The 19,598-nt window shown below is 40.0% G+C and overlaps 1 long non-coding RNA gene across 1 annotated transcript; it reads left to right on the forward strand.

Annotated features, from left to right (window-relative positions):
• Positions 1-10,344: 10,344 nt before the first annotated feature.
• On the forward strand, positions 10,345-19,194 carry LOC134484269 (uncharacterized). Its single transcript, XR_010061681.1, has 3 exons — positions 10,345-10,449; positions 17,750-17,848; positions 18,341-19,194. It is a non-coding gene; the product is annotated as an uncharacterized LOC134484269 (long non-coding RNA).
• Positions 19,195-19,598: the final 404 nt, after the last annotated feature.

Consider the following 19,598-nt stretch of genomic DNA (forward strand, 5'->3'; position numbering starts at 1 on the left):
CAAAAGCAATCTCCAGATTCAATGAAATCCACATCAAAATTTGACCTCAGCTCTTAATAGAGTCAGAAAGAGCAATTTGCAAATTCATTTGAAAAAACAAATGAGGAGAGCAAAAATTATCCACAACAATAAAAGAACTCCGGGGGGAATAGCCATTCCTGACCTCAAGTCGTAGTTCAGAGCAATGGTGATAAAAATTGTCCGATATCAGTACAAGGACAGGCAGTACGATCAATGGAAAAGTATTGAGAAACAGAAATAAACCCACACTCCTATACTCACTTGGGCTTTAACAAAGAAGTTAAATCCATCCAATGACAAAAAAAATAGCATTTTCAACAAATGGTTCAACTGGAAGTCAAGAATGCAAATTGAGCCATTCTTATCCCCCTGTACATAGCTCAGATTGTAGTGGATCAAGGAACTGTATTTAAAATCTTGATATACTTGAATTAATAGAAGAGAATATGGGGAAGAGGTTTGAACACGTGGGCACTGGAGAAAATTTTCTGAACAAAACTCCAATGGCTTATGCTTTATGATCAAGAATCGACAAATGGGATCTTATAAAACTGCAAATCTTCTGTAAGGCAAAGGACACTATTGTTTGGACAAAACAACAACCAAGAGATTGGGAAAAGATCTTTACCTATCCTACAACATATAGAGTGCTTATATCCAAAATATACAAAGAACTCAAGAAGTTAGACCACAGGGAGACAAATGACCATATTAAAAATAGGTTTCAGTGCTAAACAAAGAATTCATAGCTGAGGAATGCCTTATGGCTGAGAAAAACCTAAAGAAATGTTCAACATCTTTAGTCATGAGGGAAATGCAAATCAAAACAACCCTTAGATTTAACCTCACACCAGTAAGAATGGCTAAGATCAAAACTCAGGTGACAGCAGATGCTGGCGAGGATGTGGAGAAAGAGGAAACCTCCTCCATTGTTGGTGGGTTTGCAGACTGGTACAACCATTCTGGAAATCAGTCTTGAGGTTCCTCAGAAAGTTGGACATTATACTACTTGAGGACCAAGCTATACCTCTCTTGGGCATGTAACCAAAAGATGCCCCAACATATAACAAAGAAACATGCTCCGCTATGTTCATAGCAGCATTATTTATAATAGTCAAGATGTGGAAAGAAACCAGTTGACCTTCAACAGAACCATGCATACAGAAAATGTCGTACATCTGCACAATGGAATATTATTCAGCTATCAAAAACAAGAACTTTATGACATCCATAGGCAAATGGATGGAACTCAAAAATATCCTGAGTGAGGTAACCCAATCACAGAAAAACACACATGGTATGCACTCATTGATAAGTGGATATTAGCCCAAATGCCTGAATTGGCCTAGACGCACAGAAGACATGAAACTCAATAAGGATGATCAAAATGTGAATACTTCACTCCTTCTTTAAAAAGGGGAACAAGAATACCCTTGGCAGGGAATAGGGAGGCAAAATTTAGAACAAATGTAGAAGGAACGTATATTCGGAGCCTGTCCCACATGTGTCCCAAAGATACACAGCCACCCAATTAGACAAGATGGATGAAGCAAAGAAGTGCAGGCCGACAGGAACTGGATGTTGAGCTCTCCTGAGAGACACACCAAGAGTACAGCAAATACATAGGCGAATGGCAGCAGCCAACAACTGAACTGAGAACAGGAACGTTTAAGGAATCGGAGGAAGATCTGGAAGAGATTGAAGGAACTGGAGACCTCATATGAACACCAATGCCAACCAAGCAGAGCTTCCAGGGACTAAGCCACTTCCCAAAGACTATACATGATTGACCCTGGACTCTGACCTCATAGGTATCAATGAATAGTCTAGTAAGATCACCAGTGGAATGGGAAGCCCTTGGTCCTGCTAAGACTGAACCCCCAGTATACGTGATAGTTGGGGGGAGTGTGGAAATGTGGGAGGATGTGGAAGGGAACACCCATATAGAAGGGGAGGGTGAGGCGTTAGGGGGATGTTGGCTCAGAAACTGGGAAGGGGAATAATAATCGAAATGTAAATAAGAAAATATTCATGTTAATAAAGATTTAAAAAAAAAGATTTAATGCCAGTAATGAAATAGACTTGCTAGCAAGACACAGTAAGCAGGATAAGAGCAAAAACGTATTTCTTCGATGTCATTATATAGGCTTCCAATAGGAAGAATTGCCCACATTGTAGCTGGAATAATAACCTGGATTCAGGGAGTGTTTTTATATTTAAAAAATTCTTACTAGAACTAGATCTTCTCACTTTGAATGAAAGTGGAAGTCCCTCAAAGGTATGCCCATTATTTTGTGGTTTTAGATAATTCCAGTTGTAGTCAAGTACGCAACAAAAAAATAGCCATCACGACTCTACTTCTTGTCAACCTGAAGCAACATCATATTTACTTATGCTGTGAATAATTTATAAATGAAAATAATATCCAGATGATAATGGTGGTTTGATAAAATAGAATGATCCTACATACAAATGGAAATGCAATATACATTTAACCAAATCATAGATATACTGATGTGATATAATCATCAATTCTACAATCTCAAACACGTTACATATTTAGAATCATTGGAAATGTATTCTACGGCACATTTATTTAGTATCTCAAATTTGAAACGAATATGTAAACCATTGGTATTGTCTTAATTGGTATTATATTGCATGATAAAGAAATTGATGAAGGAAAACAAAAAAAATCTACTGAAAAACTTTGTTAACAAAATACAAAAAATTAACAAAAATTGAAATTATTGATTTCAATTATTAATCATTTTTCTACAACTTGTTATTGTTATAAAGACAACCATGTGTAAATACCTTCTTCACTACCCTGTCTTATTTCTTCACCCATAAGAAGCACCTCATTAGATAACAATCTAAATTCCTGATGGATTTGCACCCTTTGTCATTCCGCATGGGTTTAGCTATTTTCTTTTTACATTGAGTATGTGGGTAAAGATTTCTCCATCTTTTCCCACATGCATCTGTCTCCGGTTTCTACCTCTTGTCCTGAAAAGTTTTATGGGAGAGCACACAACACTTTTCTAGAAAATGAGAGTCAAAATGACCTAGCTGACTGCATGTTCTATACTCTTGTTAAACTGCATTCTTGTTTCCCCCTGCATCAGTCAAACCAGGACGTTTTTTTTGTATGCTTTGTATTTAAAATGAAATCTGGTGATTTGCATTTAGAGTTAGTCTATTGAAAAATGTTTCCCTCCAAGTCTTGGTCATATTGAATGGTCTTTCAATTTTTACCCTACAATATTATGAAGACACAGCATCATCTATTTGAAATCCTAACCAGTTTGAGCACCTTATACATTTCATCATGGACTTTGACCCTGATGTGTGGAGATTTCTTCCAAGAGTTCAACCTGAGGCATTCAACCGGGAACCAAGCAAAGATCTCAAATCAGCAGTTGAGGCCCCTGTGATACCCTGGTCTAAATTTCCTATAGAAATTGCCAACTATTTAGTCACTTCCAGAAGCAATACTGGGTATGGCACCTTCTGTTTGAACTCATAGTGAAGGTAAATTTTTGCTGCTGGTAAAATACATTAAAGTTTTAGTGAGATGTCACCAAGTGGCCCTTTACCCAAGTGTATGAGTGTGTTGTAGCCACCATTAATTTGTCTCTTATATTCATTTATTTGTTCTAGTGTTGTCTATCTCTGTCCTCCTGATGATTCTTTTATTTGTCATTGTGAATTGAGAATTAGGGATTAAATATAATAAGCAGCTTACTCCTTTGCCATATTATCTTTACTATTTCCTGAAGACCTATAAAGACAAGGAATTGTGTTTAGATTCTATATGTTAGAATGTTTTGTTTTGTTTTGTTTTGTTTTTTGACGTCGAATGGTTGAGTGCAGGGACATAAAACCACTGGAAAAGAGGAGAAGTATTGCTGGGTGTCATAAGCACTCCTGGACATTCTCATTAGTTTCCTTACATAAATGTGTCCTTAGGTGAATAATGACAGGTTCCTCTCTGGCTTGCACCTGTTTCCTTAAAATTATATCTGTGATAACTTTATAAATAATCTTCACCCAGGATATAACAGGGACCAAACAACTATCCCAAGGTTACACAGAGATTGACCTATGATTCTTACCATCTATGTAGAAGAGGATGGACTTGTCAGGCATCACTGGGAGGAGAGGTCCTTTGTCCTGTCAAGACTCAATATCTCATAGTAGGGGTATGTCAGGGAATGGAGGTGGGAAGGAGTGGGTGGATAGGTGTATAAGGAGCACCCTCATAGAAACAGGGGAAGAGGGATACGATAGTTGGTTCCAGAAGGTGAAACGGGGAAAGGGAAGAACAATTAAAATTTAAATAAAAATTCATAAATTATATCAGTTTTGCAGTAATCAAGCCTCAAGTGAAAAAACATTAAAAATTCTACACATCTATTAAGATGAGGAAGAACTAACCTATCCTCCTTCTCTTTAGGATTGGTGCCTTCATGCTGTGCCTCAGCCATGCCCAAGTACCCTTTCCTCTTCTTCTCCTGAAGTGTCTCTTGCATACCTACAGTTGATCCAACTATGCTCTTTGTGGCCTGAACACACGAATATGGCTTAAATCTGTGCAGTTCCTGCAATTATTTCCTCCAGTTTGCCTCTGATCTTTTTCATTTAGGAACAAAAGATCTGAGTAAGGAGGCCCTATCCTGAGTTATCATATGTATTTCCTTCAGGACAAGTGACCAATACTACTAGAGAACACAGAAACGTTCTTTCTCTGAGAAAACTCAGACACTCATCTCTATCTTAGAAAATGTTTTTTATGTTCATCAGCACAATGACAATGATTGCCAACAATTACTGGCCGCCCTGTTCATATCAGAAGAGAGGGACTGAAAATTGTTGGAAAATAAAAATGTGGTACTGCATCCATATATGGATCTCTGACTGATAACAAGAATTGTATTGAGAGTCATTTTCCATTCCTCACACCTCCCTTAGGATTCTGACCTTGACCAAGGTACTGTGGTGCTGGTCATCTATTTCCAGACTTTCTGGCTGGGCTCGATGCAGCAGCTCAGAAGACAGAAAACCTTTAAAAAATAAGTGAGTTCACACATGGTACATCAGAAAAACATTCTTTTCTAGTATACTTTTATGGACTTATCATTTAGCTACACCAATAGTTCCAGCGGCCCTGGGCATAGGCAGATGTTCAAAAGTGCTTTTGTCACTCAGTTGGCACCAGATATTTGATGTAAAAACATTAGAGAGATGTGCAGGTATTGGTGAGTCTCAGTGTTTAGTGGTAGCTTAAAATGAGTGGGAAAATAGAGATTTGACTGAGAGCCAGAGGACAAGAGACTTACCAAGGCCAATAGTGGCAATCCTAACAGTAAATCTGGAAGAAAAACATGTTTTATGAAACAAACAAGAAAAGGGCCAGAAGACTACCAAACAACCATTGGAGAAAGACAATCATGCCTCATGCAAATAAGGCGTACATTGAAAAAATATGTCCTGTAACTTGAAGTAAAAGGAAAATTGAGTACAACAGTTAGAAGAGTAATGGGGCCCAGGCTACTACACTCCAGGAGTCTGCAGTAAAACTTATAATTGTGGAAAAACAATTGAGTTCTTACAGGTCACTGGATTGATATTCAGTCCTCAATAATCTCCTAAGACAATTACCTGATCAGAAGATAACATTCAAATTAGCAAAAGGAAAACTCCCTTATTGTCTCTGAAGCAGCAAACATTCCATTAACGTTTGCAAGGGGATAATAACTCACCTGTTATTGATCATGTCAGATTGTCTCCACTTCTTCCTGTTCCCTTCTGGCATGAGATCTCTTGCATAAAATGAAAGCAACCATCATCTCTTCTAACAATGAGACACAGTTAGACTTCCAGACACTAACAAAGAAAATATTGTTTCTGTTTACCCAAAGAATATCAACTTTGTGAAAGTCCTGTTCCTTATACAAAAGACAGTTGGACTATCTTTCAGATTTGTAGTAAGAATCCTAGGTGTATTGACAGAAACTATCCTCCCAGGCCTGGTCCTAAAACAAAATCCTATAATTGTTCAACAAACCCATTCATTTGTGCTTATGCAGATTAAATAATCCACAGTCCAGATGCAAAGGGAGAGTTACAGACTATAATCCCCAGCTGACAAATGTGGGCATCCTTATATCCTTCCAGTCTCACTGAAGGATGTTGTCATTTCCTGAGAAGAAACTGGGAACATTAATTATATAAACAATCCGAGATCTGAGGTACTTGTGTTAGAGTGTAGAGGCTACTTACCCTATAGTTCCTATCTCATATACACTCAGAAATCTTAATCCTCCAGGGAAAATATGTAGACAGACTGTCTTGTACTTGAAAGATGTATTCTTCAGGTTCCATTTGGCAGAGGAGGTAAAATTCAATTCTGAATGACAGTTACAGAGGGATGTAAAAATGGGCAAATAATTTAGACCCTATTCAGCCAAGGACTTCAAATTTCTCCAGTCGGGATAGTGGCTGGCCTCAGAAGTTTCCCAGGTTGACACTCTTACAAGATATAGATAATGTTCTCCTCTCTCATGTAACTCAAAATAATTGAAAAAGGGAAACTGAGACACTGGTCCAAGAGTTATAATCACTGAGCTAGGGTGAGCTGGAATGTTCACCTTTTTATATGAAGAGGACACCAAGCTTGGCAAAAATCTGGGGGAGGCAAAAGAAACCTGTATCAGAGAATGGTTGCTGTTATCCCACTGGTCCCATCTCCAAAGATTACGAGACAGGTTTGAGATATTCTTGGTGTGGGTGGGGATTGCTCTGCCTGAATACCAGGGTTTTGGAGAAATAGCAAAGCCCCAATAGCCCATAACACATGAGGGTACTAGGACGAATCTGCGTGGAGACAGAAGGTATGGAGTTTGAAACTTGATAGTTTGTTTTGGTTACACCCCAACATTGCAAGGTTCCTCAGAATGTTTTTATCTGTTTTTCCATGAAACAGATGAAAAGGCACTGTTTGAAGGATTTAAAAAACACTTTATGGCTGTGAAAACACCTTGTAGTGCACCTGTCCATACAACTGGATCCTGTAGCCTCAGAATGGATCACTTGTCTAAAGGCTATGTTAGCTGCCCCTATTCTTTGAAAGAAGCAGAGAAGCTAAATCTGGGTCAGCATTTTATGCTCCTATCTTCCCAGAGAGTTGAAGCCTTTCTACAAGGAACACCACAACCTGGCTTCTATTTTTTTCATCTTTATTAACTTGAGTATTTCTTATTTACATTTCAATTGTTATTCCCCTTCCCGGTTTCTGGGCTAACATCCTCCTAACCCTTCCCCCTCTCTTTCGATATTTGTTTTCCCCTCCCCATCCTACCCCCATTACCAACCTCCCCGCAACAATCCTGTACACTGGGGGTTCAGTCTTGGCAGGACCAAGGGCTTCTTCCCCTTCAACTGGTGCCCTTACTAGGCTATTCATTGCTACCTATGAGGTTGGAGCCCAGGGTCAGTCCATGCATAGTCTTTGGGTAGTGGCTTAGTCCCTGTAAGCACTGGTTGCTTGGCATTGTTGTTCATTCGGGGTCTCATGCCCCTTCAAGCTCTTCCAGTTCTTTCTCTGATTCCTTCAGTGGGGGTCCTCTTCTCAGGGCAGTGGTTTGCTGCTGGCATTCGCCTATGTATTTGCTGTATTCTGGCTGTGTCTCTCAGGAGAGATCTACATCCAGTTACGGTCGGCCTGCACTTCTTTGCTGCTTCATTCATCTTATCTAGTTTGGTGGCTGTTTGAGTATGGGCTACATGTGGGGCAGGCTCTGAATGGGTGCTCCTTCTGCCCCTGTTCTAAGCTTTGCCTCTCTATTCCCTTCCAAGTGTATTCTTGTGAAGCTGGCTTCTATATGTCCCTTTTGCACACTAACAGATACTATTACTGTACCATCCTAGAGTGTAGTTGGAAAAACACTCTTGACATAAATCCTGTTACCCTGCTGTGTGCTGTAGACCCTCAGATGATCTTCCCTGACTGTCGTGAGGTAACAACAATGGTCCATTTTACGTGGAAAGACCTAATGAACTACTGCCAAACACCGTCCCATGAAAGACACTAATGCAATAATCAACACAGTTGGCAGTATTTTCATTAAACAAGGAGTGAGATACCAAGGAGCTTCAACAGTTACTGTAATTGAAATTATTTTCACTCAAGACTTAGAGCCAAGTACGTAGTCCCAGAGAACACTACTGATTCATCAGACTGACTCAGGAGGTCAAATGTGGAAAAGGGAAGCCTGTCATTTTGTACATGGACAGACGTTATGCATTGGATACTAAAAATGTCTATGGTATAATATGGATACAAAAATTGTCCTCGTTGCTGAGGAAAGGACATTTAGAACATAGAGAAAGTCATGGCTCTCCAAGAGGATATTTGGATTCCCCTATGATTTGCTAGGTTTCACTGCTATGGATATCAAAGAGATGTCTGCCTTGAGACTAAAGGTAACAAGATCACTAACCTAGATGCCAAACAAGTGTCCTTAAGTCCTTAAGTCCAGTGATCCTACTGAACTTCTGGTGGCATAACTAACACACCACTACCTGAGACTTCACAGTATAAAAATGATGTGAGTATGCAAAAGCATTAGCTGGATACCTTGAAGCCACAGGTTGATACTGAAAAACAGAAGGAAAGATCATTCTTTCAGAAACAATTTGCAGTTTTCTGGTAACTCAGCTTTACCAGACTACTTGACTTGGTTCTACATAACTCTATGAATTGCCAGCACCAATATATGTTATACCTACCTACATTGGACAGCATGGCAGGATATGTTTAAGCCAGATGTCAGGTTTATACTTATATAAATAACAAGACAGAGTTCATTAGAAAGAAGAATCTCATATGACTGGCCAGCACTATGATGAATTATGGGAACCTGACTTTACTGACATATAGACTGCTAGGATAGGAAAAAAGTATGTGATTTTTTTATTGATACTTTTTCTGGGTGAGTAGAGCTTCTCCAAAAGACAGAAACTGGTGAAAGATAAACTAAAAAGTTCTGCTAGGAACTTTTCCCCTAATTTTCCCTCTCACTAGGAATGCTATCATGGAATTGCCCAGCTTTTATAGCTTTTATAGCCAAAACCTCTGAATTAATAGTCAAAGTTTTATAAATAGTGTGCAATCTTTATGGTGCATATATAACTCAGAATTCCTGGCAGGTGGACACAATGAAAAAGACATTAAGAAAAAAATCCTATGGAAACTCCCAGTACATTCCAGGGAAGTATCTCAAGACTGTTATTTTTTTTTTATTGGGCCTGCTGCATTCCTTAAAGGAGGGATTCATCCATATAATATTATGTTTAGAATACACCCCACATTGCTTCCAATGTGCAGAGATTAGCAGTTGGAAGAACTGTTCAACCATTTCATTCTTCAAATCTTACTCCTCCAGTTTTCCATAAAATCTATTCTTTGTCCTATCAGAGAATGGCACTGAACCTCTAAATCCACTAACAATATCCCATTGTTTGGCCAAGTGGTAGTGATGCTGCATGTGTCAGGAAATATGTGAAATATGTGGTCCTGTGTACACAGGAAGGCAAATATTAGAGAACTGATATCTAATAGAACTACAGGACCGAATTCTATAGTTCATGTTGTCCTTTGCTTTACTGATGTCTATTTATCATTTAAAGTAGGCAGAAATTATTCTTACTGTTGCATTAGCTCTATTCCTGGGCCCCTTTGTTGCCACAATCATTGCAAAAAGTGGAATTGGAAATCAGAACTTTTGAGTACACATACAGCAATATATATAAAGTCTACTATCAAGAAATGTAAAATAGGAAAATTAAATACAATATTGATTCAATTAAAGGTTGTTTGACATATAATGGCCTTAGGGAGACAGAGAAAACCTACCACATTAACTGTATATCACACGGTTAGATCTGGGAAGAGAATTATTCTCCAGAAGAATTTTCTCCACTACACACTCCTAGATCTTTTCTACACATGCCAAGACCCTGACTAACTTTCTCCATTCAGAGCATGTAACCACTAATGAAGCAAAGAGAAGTCTCTAGCTTTAGAGAGATGTAGTACATAAAGGTTTCCACTGTGTCACAGGAGACACTCCTGGAAAGGGAACCCTTGAATCTGGTCAAAGTAAGGAAAGCTGTTTATCAGGTAGGCCATGACAGTTCTCAGTGACATTAGGTACTCCCTGAAAAATCTATTGTAACCTGGAGAGCCCAAGCTTCTGTGATGTCACAAGTGTTGTCGTGACAGCAACTATCTCTTAGATATTCCTTCAGTAACTCCAGGGTTTATGAACTGTCCCCTAGTTCAGAGTAAACTGTCATTTGGGAGTGATAACAAGAGGATAAAGACATCACAGATGGGGAGAAGGAAGCTGGACTTCTGTCTTGGTATAAAAAAAGGAGGAAATATATCATCTATGGGAAAGCTCAGTGAGTCCTGGATAGGAGTTGAGGGGGTTTGCTGACGAGATAGCCTTGAACTGAGCCTTCCACATATGGGAATCAGGAGCTGCGAGCCTCCCAGCAGCATCTGGACGTTCCTGCTTGTTATGGTTCCTGGAAGTCAGAGATTTTATATCATTAATATATTCATTCCAAAAACCAGGTGTTGGGGAGGGCAAAGTTGCTTTCCTGAGAGGTCATGGATTTTACTCTTTTTGCCCAGAAGAAAACGGTCCTAAGGAAAAGGAAAAGACCAATATTGTGTCCTCAGCTCAGAGTAAACTCCATGCATTGGATTCCTATGGTGCAGTTTGTGTCTGACACTGGTATCTGCGAGAGAGAAGTGCTACCAAGTTGAGACTTCATCATCAGAGTCTTTTCACTAGTATTACTTGAGTACCATTCCCTGACAGTTACCCTTTATATGTCTGAGTCAATAGGTGAGATTAGCTGACAGTTTTCTTTTCTTTAATTTCTTTCTTTTTTTTATTTTTTAGCAATTTTTATTTCTTTTACAAACGGATATTTCTATATTTACATTTCAAATGTTATTTCCTTTCCCAGTTTTCTGTCCATAAGAGGCCTAACTGGTACCCTTACCCTTCTTCTATATCCCCTCTTACTGCACATTCATACTCCCTTAAACTGGGAGTCAAACCTAGGTTGGACCCGGAACTTCTCCTTCCATTTATGCCCATCGAGGCCATCCTCTGCTACATATGCAGTTGGAGCCATAGGTCTATCCATGTACAGTCCTTGAATACTGCCTTAGTAACAGAAAACTCTGGTTCATTCCCATTGCTATTCTTATGGGGATTAAAGCCCCTTCATATCTTGCAATCCTTTTTCAAAATCTAACAACAAGAGATCCATTTTCAGTTCAGATTGCCACTAGCAGTCACTTCTGTATTTGACATGCTCTAGCTGTGTGTCTCAGGAAGTATCTGTATCCGGATATTGGCAGCCTGCCCTTCTTAGCTTCAGCAATCTTATCTAGTATTGCTGACTGATTATATATATATATATGGAATGCTCTTAATGGGATTCCTTCAGTTTCTACTCTAAATTCATAGATATTTTTGTTCCCCCTTTTAAAAAGTAGCAAAGCATGAACATCTTGGGTGTCCTCCTTAGCCTTCCAGTTGTCTGTGGTCTGCATCTTGGGTAATTTGATCTTTTGTGCCAATATCCACTTTTGGTGATTTCATACCATGTATGTTTTTCTGTAACTGGGTTACCTCAGTCAGTATTATATTTTCTAGTTCAATCCATTTGTCTATGAATTTCTTGAAATCATTGGTTTTGGTAACTGAATAGTACAAAATTGGGCAGATGTACCACATTCTCTGTATCCATTCCACCGATGAATGCCATTAGGTTTCCTACAAGTTCCTGGTATCATTAATAAGTCTGCTATTGAAGGAGTTAAAATAAAAACCTCATAAAAACTACAGAAGAACAGCACATAAGGGGAAAAGACAGAACGGGCCTGAGACATGCCCGGTCAAGCCTAAAAACAAGGTCAAGAGATTGTTCCAGGCACTAGCAGCCACCATCTCCGCTGAGTCATGGGCCATCCGAATGGGCAAACTGGCTGTTCCTCTATAGTTAATAGTTACCAAACTCCCTGTTCTTCAAATAAAGATAAGACGCTCTCCTACATCGTGAACACTCCAGCCCACACGTACTGCATGCTGATGAGACATTGTACTCATTTTCCTTGCTGATATATAAATCAACCAATCAAGTATAACCACGCTGAATCCCATTGCCTTCCCCTATAAAAAGCCTTAAATTGGGGCTGGGGATTTAGCTCAGTGGTAGAGCGCTTACCTAGGAAGTGCAAGGCCCTGGGTTCGGTCCCCAGCTCCGAAAAAAAAGAACCAAAAAAAAAAGCCTTAAATTTTGAGTCTTGGGGTCGACTCCCATGTCTCCTGTGTGAGATACGAGCTATCCCAGAGCTCTGATAATAAATGGACTCATGTGCTTTATATCAAGAGCCGATCTCGATCTCTCACATTTCTTGGGGAGTACGATCTTGCAATTGGAGTGGGGTCTCCCATAAGGGTGTCCTACACTATGAACATAGTTGACCATGTGTCTTTTTTTAAAGATTTATTAATTTATTATGTATAAGTACACTGTAGCTATGTTCAGAAGAGGGCATTGGGTCTCTTTACAGATGGTTGTGAGCCACCATATGGTTGCTGGGAATTGAACTCAGGACCTCTGGAAGAGTAGTCGGGTGCTCTTAACCACTGAGCCATCTCTCCAGCCCGACCATGTGTCTTTATTGCATGTTGGAGCATGTTTTGGGTATATACCGTGGCTAGGTAAATCTTGGTCCTCAGGTAGTGCAATTTACAACTTTCTGAGGAATCTCCAGAATGATTTTCAGAGTGATTGAACAAGTTTGTAATTCCACCAAGAAAGAAGAAGCTTTCCTCTTTCTTGACATCTTAATCAACATCTGCTGTCTCCTGAGTTTTTTATTCCAGCTATTCTTACATGTGTGAGGTGGAATCTTAGGGTTGTTTTCATTTACATTTCCTTGATGACATACTTAGTCACCATACTTAGATGAACATTTCTTTAAAAGCTTCTCAGATATTTGATTTTCCTCAATTGAGAATTCTTTCATCATTTCTGGAACCCAATTGGAATAGGGTTATTTGTCTCTCTGAAGTTTAATTTCTTTAGTACTTTGTATCTATTGGATTATAGCCCTCTATCAGGTGAAGTATTGGTATAGATCTTTTTTTCTAATCTGTTGGTTGCTGTTTTGTCCTAATGACAGTGTCCTTTGGCAGGCAGATTTCTATGACATTGAAGAAATGTCAGTTAGTGAAATAGAACAGGGACTGGCTCCTTCCTGACTTCCCTACATGTCCTATACAGTAATTGGGGGAACTAAACAACCATGTACTATCCCTGCAAGGCATATCTATCTACTGTCATGGTTCTATAGAGACCTATCAGTGATTCTGGTGATCTTCCCAGCAACTGTATGCTGATGGAATTTGCAGTTTTCATCCTGGTTTCTGTAACTACAGCCTAAGGTGTTGTGAAGCCAAAATACACCATGTGCAGCTGTGAATAGGCCTTAGGAGATTGCCTCCTTGGATTTCTGAGGCATTGCTAAGTTAATGAGAGGAAAACAACACCCTCTGCTCATCAGAGCTCTGGGAATTCTGACACTGTTGCTTTATCTCTATATGAAGCTAGGTCAAAAGGTCACCTTTCAGATATGTTCTTGAATATCCTTCAGTGTGCTAGCATTGGACTGCAATGAAATATTATGCAGGAGAGGTGTGGAAACATCTTAACTCTTCCATTAGAGATCAGAGAGATGAGCTATTCACAATCAATTGACTGTGTATGTTTCTGTACTTTGGCTTTGACCATGCAGATCTACTGTCTCATACTTCATGGTTCATATGTCCAAATGGGGGGAAAGCACCACTCACAATTGTTCCCCATCCTTCATCCTATGGGCTTAGATTTTAGTGCAACCCTCCACATCTTATATGCTAAATCGACTGTCCTAAATTTCTTCAACATGCACATCACTATTATCCCTACACTCCGTGTGTATGTGTGTATGTGTGTGTGTATGTGTGTATGTGTGTGTGTGTGTGTGTGTGTGTGTGTGTGTTTCTGTGCTTAAATGGTTAATTTGATACAAGTTTACAGAAACCTTGTCACTGAAAAAAGTCTATGTAAGAAAACTATAATCTGTGGATGGAGCAGAAACCAAATGCTCTCCCACAACATGACCTTCTTTAAAGAGTAGTATAATCAGAAATAAGAGATTAAATTTGAAAGTAAATTTTGGAGGTAATACCGTGGCATGTCTGCATTATCATTGTGAACTGTGAGATTGTTCTCTTTGTTCTGTGGGCAGACATGAGGGCTCTGAGGCCAAGTTGCATCCGGTGGATCTGAGAATAAACTGAAGGTGACTGTCAACTTGGTCACATGAAGAAAGTGATAGGAGTTAGAAGACAGTATCAGGTCATTGTGACACTGCCGTCCCAATGGAAACATGGAAGTGTTGACAATCACAGAGTGGGAGTCTCATGTCTGAACGTTGACACACAGCTAGGCAAAGTGTAACCTGTCAGTTAGCTTCCCGAGTACCATCTACAATGAAGGTTAGGCTCAGATGAAGTACTGTTTAAGGTAGGTGCTGTTCCTTGTGAGCTGCATCTCAGGGTAAGTGGATGACCATTCAGCCTCTTGTGACATGGCAGATCAGAGTACTGAGAGACAGAGGGGCCAAATCAGTGTTTGTTTTTCTAGACCAACATAACTGCATTATCCAGGCTAAGGATTTGCTCATGGAAGTCTAGTGTTTCACGTTGGTATAGGCCAATCTGTGTGAAGTCTCAATAGCACAACTGGCTCCAGGCTTCTTTCTTAGTCAATGGGATTTACAGGCAGTCATTTATACTTTTTCTTCTAGATTCACAAATTATTTTCTGGCTTCATATACACAAGGCATAGTATTCTTTCACTCTCTCTCTCTGTGTGTATGTGTCTTTCTCCGTCTCTCTGTCTCATCTCTCTTTGTCTGTCTTTCTGCCTCTCTGTCCTATTTTTCAGCTTTCCTACAAAGGTCTTTACTAATGATAACATATTTCATGGCAGTTTATGCACTCGATTATCTCATAAAAACCAGTGTGATCTGAACTTGCTGTCTACTGGAGAACAACAATTAAAAATAGAATTGATGTCCAAATCTACTAGATAAGAATTTAACAACTGAGAAGATGTAGAATATTCAACAACTCCCAACAAGCCTAGGGGCCAAGGATCATGTATGGAAGGAAAATTTTCAGAAATCCAAGAAATGCATGCCAGGCTGACCATGGACTGTCTTCTCTTTACAGGGACTTACAGCCTCAGGAGAAAGATAACATGGGACTTTAATAAACATGCATCGTGTAGTAATACCTAGTCTCTTCCCTTACTTTACCTTCCCTGTCTGTATTTTCCTAATGGATGTTGTACATAAATGTAGTAGTGACTGCCTTTCAGGAGTATAGAAGTTGTCATATGTGGCACCCAAATGAAGAATTTGACTTTTCTTCCCTGGCTGGAGCTCCTTACCAATGATCTACTACATCGTTTTCCTATGACTGCTCCTTTGATTTGTGTGTGTGTGAGTGAGTTGTGTTTGTGTGTGTATCTGTCTCTCTGTCTGTCTGACTTTCTGTCTTTGTCTCTGTCCATCTGTTTCTTCCACATGATACCTATATATACTTCAGTTTGACTTCTTAATTGCTCATTCCAAGATTGACCCATCATGCTTTCCCTGAGTGTTTGCTATTGATGACTCAAATTACACCTGTGTTAATCAATGCACCTGTATCCAGAACTGTGTGCCACTGATCACATCACAATCAGTCTCATGGCTAAAATAAATAATTTTCGAGGCTCTGAGGGAATATTTTATCAGAATTTAAAAGTTTTCTGTATTTTTTACTCCCCTATCCATACTGTTGTAGTCTGTGGATATTCCCCAAGTCTTTGCTCACTAGTATTTATCTATGTACCTGGCCTACTGGGAAGACATCATCCCAACCCTCCAATATTACTTAGCAGGGGGAATAGATGAAGAATTTGGAAAAATTGGTCATTTAGCTACAGAAGATGTCCCCTGAGATGGATTAACTGTGTCGAATCAACACATCACTGACAAGAATTCTGAACTATGTTCTCAGTTTATTTTCTTCTTTGTCATTTTGAGTGTGCTACCAAAGGAGTGGGGGACCTTTGTGGGCTGTGGTTGAGAACTGAGTCTTCACTATTCATGCATGAAGGTGGTAAAAAATTCAATAGATCAGTGATATATCTGGGTTAGAAGGGATATTGATAGAAAGTCTTCCTTTGTGTCTCAGGCAAAGATCCTTGAAGGGGCAACTTGGTTTGTTTATTTGGAGAAGATCTTGTTAAAGGGAAGTTATGTGCTGTTGAACTGGACTATCTTCCGGATACTCTAATGTATGCTGGAATTTCCATTGTATTCTCTGTGATGTCACTAGTGTTATGGAAACAGAAACTGCCCTCGCGGCAATTAGTTAGTACATATTTGTTTACCCACTCAAATGTTTTTCAGGATGATCAAGCTATTTACAGAGAAAACAGAGAGCATGGAGAGACAAAAGAGAGAGGAGGAAGAAATTAAGATTCTTTCTTGTTAAAGAAGTGAAAACATAAATTATCTGGTGCAAAAAGGCGAGTGAGAGCAGTGGGCTGGTTCTGAGGAACTTCCTAGAGGAGGTAGTCTTGGCTCAGGCCTTCTAGGAGTAGGACTTATGACCTGAAGGCTCTGGATCCCTAAAGAAGAGACCCAGTTTCAGGAATATCTGATAAATTTATTGGCAAAGGGTCAGGAATTGTCAAGCATGCATCTTGTCTACTATGCATTCCTTAGTTTCACTCTGAATGAGGAAGAATGCCAAGAAGAGGCACAGCGATAAAAGCTTTGACTCTCAGGGTAGAGTATTGAATTTTATCTTCACAGGATTCCTGGACATGCCATTGGAATTTTATGACAAGGGCTACTCCACTCACATGCATCAAGGTCTCTTACTCTTTGTCTTGAACATACATGATTAAGGCTTGGTGGTCCTAAACACTATGGAGTACAGGACTTACATGCATCCCATCAGATACGAACTGAAAATATCTTCCATTTATTCATGTCTTGGCCAGATTTTGTTGTTAAGGGCCAGGGCGACTGCAGAAGGCAGTGAGGCACATGTTTAGCGATCACGGTCGCGAGAAAGAAAATAGCTAATAAGTCCAGCTTGAAGAGAGCTTTCCTCATCTTTCAGTGCTTCCAAGTATCTGTAGATTTCCCATTTCATCATGCTTCATTGGGGGACTCAGCATTTTCACTCCTGTGACTGGGCCATTACCATGCATGTTCCCTTGTGTTTCTCTACAGGGTCTGCTGGGAAGTCGTCATCCCAACCTTCCACCATCAGTGAGCTAGTAAATCAGATTAAGAATTTGGAGAAATTGATTACTTAGCTCCAGAAGATGACCTGTGAGTTTGGTAAACTCCCAGGAAAGCTGACCCATTCAACCAACAGCATTTGGACAAAAGATAGCCATTATGCCCACTTCTTTGTTGACAGTCCTGACCCCTCTGTGTTAACCTCAGTTTTCTCACACCACAGGAAAATGCAACTGTAATGTCCTCATGTACGAACTACTTTTCTTGTGTGCCACGCAGAGGCAGGCCATGAAGAAAGGATAGGAGTTTAATAAGAAACTATATAATTCTCAGAAAAGCAGAAGCTGTGTTTTGAATAAAAGTCTTGGGATTCGGCAGGTAATGTGTGAGCTCTCATCATGGATTTTAATAGACAGAGATTGCATTTTCTGTCCTCAGAGAAATACAAAAAGCTGATCAGCTACAGAAGCACAGTAACTTAAACTTTGATAAATAAACTTTTATTTATTTATTTTAAAGATTTATTTCATTTGATTTGAATGAGTATTCTGTAACTGTCAGACACGACAGAAGTGGGAGTCAAATGCCATTATGCATGTTTGTATTCCACGATGTTTTTGCTGGGAATTAAACTCATGACCTATGGAAAAGCAGTCAGTTCTCTTAAATGCTGAATCATCTTACCAGCCTAAAATACTTTTGATGGTCATGGTGATTGTATTGATGATGATGATGATGATGGTGATGATGATGATTGTTATTATTATTATTATTATTAATAATAATATTAGTATTTTTATTATTATACTGAAACTCTAAATGGATCAAGATTTACCCTCCTCCAATGCTCTTTCCCCTGTCCTGTCTCAGGAAGATCCTACAATAAGGAAGACACCATCAGAGCTGCCCATCCTCCCCAGCACTAAAGAAAGAAAAGATTTACTTTGTCTGGGTTATGGAGATTTTCTTGTTGACTGGGCTCATAGCTTCAGACCTGAAGAGAGGTAGACTATGGAAATGGGAGCTCCTTTTGGAGGATTCTGCTTATCTTGGAGTAATTGGTAAATACTGAGGAAGCCTAACATGTTGGTCCACCACCTTATCCCTTGCTGAGAATAAAGTCTCCTGGGAACTGGGTAAGAAGGGTAAGCAGGCATGGCTAACAAGTCAATCCAGGTGGGTAAACATTTGTCCATTAGGTATACAGGGGGAGCATTTCATTGACTAAGCTGAATGTATCTACTCTCCACTATGTTCTAATTCCATGTAAGGAAAGTTTTGTATATTTTGTCAATCCTGTGACCCAGCAAGTGTTTTTCACATTCTTTATGCTGTTTCTTCACTGATATGAACCATGTGAGACTGGAGGGAGCAAAGGAAAGCCACAGACAACAACATTCTACATTCTAGAAGATCAAGGCCTTCTCATAAAAAAAAAAAATAAACATCTTTGTATCTATGAATTGAGCAATGAGGTAAAGTGCTACCAACCTCTGGTCATGCAGCTGATATCTGGTACACTGGTCTATTGACTAAGAATTCCATGGGGGAAAAAAAAGCATCAAAAATTAGCATGAGATAAAAAAAGAACTTAAGATCCCGGCCCGCAGCAGCTCTCTGCTCCCAGACCCGGTGAGAGAGAGACCCAACCGCCTGGTCAGGTGGGCACTCCTGAGGCTGCAGAGCAGAAGAGACCAACAACACTGCTCACCCCTGCCCACATCCCTGGCCCAAGAGGAAACTGTATAAGGCCTCTGGGCTCCCGTGGGGGAGGGCCCAGGATCAGCAGGAAACCTGCCTGAGACACCACCGGAACCGGAAAGAAACAGACCGGATAAACAGTTCTCTGCACCCAAATCCCGTGGGAGGGAGAGCTAAACCTTCAGAGAGGCAGACAAGCCTGGGAAACCAGAAGAGACTGCTCCCTGCACACACATCTCGGATGCCAGAGGAAAAAGCCAAAGACCATCTGGAACCCTGGTGCACTGAGGCTCCCGGAAGGGGCGGCACAGGACTTCCTGGTTGCTGCCGCTGCAGAGAGCCCCTGGGCAGCACCCCACGAGCAAACCTAAGCCTCGGGACCACAGGTAAGACCAAATTTTCTGCTGCAAGAAAGCTGCCTGGTGAA

The sequence above is a fragment of the Rattus norvegicus genome, chromosome Y (assembly GCF_036323735.1).
Source record: "Rattus norvegicus strain BN/NHsdMcwi chromosome Y, GRCr8, whole genome shotgun sequence".
NCBI lineage: Eukaryota > Metazoa > Chordata > Mammalia > Rodentia > Muridae > Rattus > Rattus norvegicus.